This window comes from Capsicum annuum, unplaced genomic scaffold (assembly GCF_002878395.1).
Source record: "Capsicum annuum cultivar UCD-10X-F1 unplaced genomic scaffold, UCD10Xv1.1 ctg79028, whole genome shotgun sequence".
Taxonomy (NCBI): Eukaryota; Viridiplantae; Streptophyta; class Magnoliopsida; order Solanales; family Solanaceae; genus Capsicum; species Capsicum annuum.
In genome coordinates, this window is record NW_025889572.1 from 1 (window position 1) to 2,185 (window position 2,185).

The 2,185-nt window shown below is 40.8% G+C and overlaps 1 long non-coding RNA gene across 1 annotated transcript; it reads left to right on the plus strand.

Moving 5' to 3' along the window:
• The first annotated feature begins 8 nt into the window (after positions 1 to 8).
• On the plus strand, positions 9 to 2,114 carry LOC124894995. Its single transcript, XR_007051471.1, has 2 exons — positions 9 to 1,341; positions 1,956 to 2,114. It is a non-coding gene; the product is annotated as an uncharacterized LOC124894995 (long non-coding RNA).
• Positions 2,115 to 2,185: the final 71 nt, after the last annotated feature.

The window sequence follows — 2,185 nt, forward strand, 5'->3', positions numbered from 1 at the left end:
TTTCATACTCTTGTTGCTTTCTTGATCTAAGTTCTAGAACCTCTACTGCCCCTATATACTTTTCATCGGTGATTTTTTTAGCTGCTTATAGTTTTGATATGGGGGTTCCTCTATGTTTCAGCTGTTACATTCACAAAAAAACAAGTATGTAGTATGTGGCTAGAATCAGGAAAATGCTTTTCATACTTCACCTTTGAGCTTCTCTTGGTTTTAGTTAATTTAACACAAGATATGCTACTTCACCTTTGAAGGGGAGCCTTGGAGTAACTGGTAAAGTTGCTGCCATGTGATCAGGAGATCACAGATGCAAGCCTTGGAAACAGCCCCTCGCAGAAATGCAAGTTGAGGCTGCGTACAATAGGTCCTTGTGGCCGGACCCTTCCCTGGACCCTGTGCATACTGGAAGCTTAGTGCACCGAGCTTCCCTTTTTATATTTCTCGTGGTGATGCCTGTTCAGAGTTTTGGAATATTTTACTGTTGTTGGAACCCATGAGTGTTGCCTAGTGGTTCAATGAAGTTGGGTTGAGCACCTTGAGGTCTCAGGTTCAATTCCCAACAGAGACAACACCAGGTGATTTCATCCCATCTGTTCTAGCCTTGGTCGACAGTGTTACCTGGTACCTGTTGCTGGTGGGAGGTGGCAGGTATTCGGTGGAATTAGTTGAGGTGCGCGCAAACTGGCCCGGACTCCACGGTTATTTTTTTTTGCTGTTGTTGTTCTTGCCCCAACACCACCATTATAGTACTGAATTCTATCTTAAGCTTGACGTGCTTTTGGTTGGTGGCTTAAACAATAGCACACAGTACTTCATGTAGTGGGTCTTCCTTTTATTTTCTCTAGGTTAAACTGGATTGCACTATTCAAATAGAGCGTTTTGCCATGTTGCTAGAATTCGTAGCTGAAACTGCATGTTATATGTGTGGAAAAGCAGAAAATGCTAATGTAACATGTCTATACCATTCACTGTTCTATATATTCTGTATATTAAGGTTAGTATCAGTTAATATCTTTGCCGAATTGTTGGCGTCATAAGCACTCACAAAGTTGCAGAACGATGTGCATTCTGCTTGGTGTGTGTGTGTTGGTTAATATCTAGATTTGTGTTGTACTGTTTATGATGTGTTTTTTCTCAATGCTTAGTCTCTCTAAACATGTGATTGATAGGTTGTGAAAGAAAATGAAGAACCTGCTGAGCTCCTAGCATTATTAAGTTCCCGGTTAAGCTAACATGATCGAGGATGCGTCAGGAATCCCAGTAGATTGTCTTCTCTTTTGTACATTTTCAGCTTCCAAAATTTTACTGGCTTTTGAGTGAAGTCCACCTGACTATAATATGGAGGTATGTATCCGAAATACTACTATTAACTATAGTCCACCTGATGTTTGTGAAGGATTCATGGTTGTCTTCTAAAAATAAAATGCCGCACCCAGGGTTGTGCCTAAATGGAATGAATTGAGACTCATATTCGAATTCCACCGGAGGCAAAAGCACTAGGTGTTTCTTCCAGTCTGTCCAAGGCTTAGGGGACAGGTTTCGGGTACCTGTGCTAGTAGGAGATAGTAGGTAGCGATTGGAATTTGTCAAGGTGCGAGCAAACCGGTTTGGATACCACAGTTATTGAAAAAAGATGAGAAAATTCTCTAGATTTAGATTGAGATGTTATCTATATATCATTCAGTATGTTTTAATATGTAAAGCATAGTCTTTACAAATTTCTTTATATGATATCAGAGTGAGACTCGATTCCCATTTCTTGATTTACCTATATTGAGCTCCCATGTTATTCACTATTCTTCAAATGCCTAGTTTTGGGTGTGGGTGCGAGGAGCGAGGGGGGAGGGTGTTGATTTTTCCAGAGCTGTTGTCTCCGTCATATCGTCTTGACCATTCCTCATATCGTCCACTTTCTTTACTGTCAGCTTAACTGATCGGTTATTGTTTTTCTTCTGCAGGAGGCTGCTGTTAGAAGTTGTCAGAGGTGGTTCACCTGAATGTACATGTTACAGTGCTGCAACACCCGATGACCGTTAAGAGGCAATTCGCTGACTAGACTTTTCGTTGTACATTTGCCATGACTTAGAAATTAGAAATTTCAAAGCCAGCTTAGGCAACAAAATAGTCCTTTTAAGTCATAGTTCCCTTTCCCTTCTGTACATTGGCTCTGTGCTAATGATTTTCATAA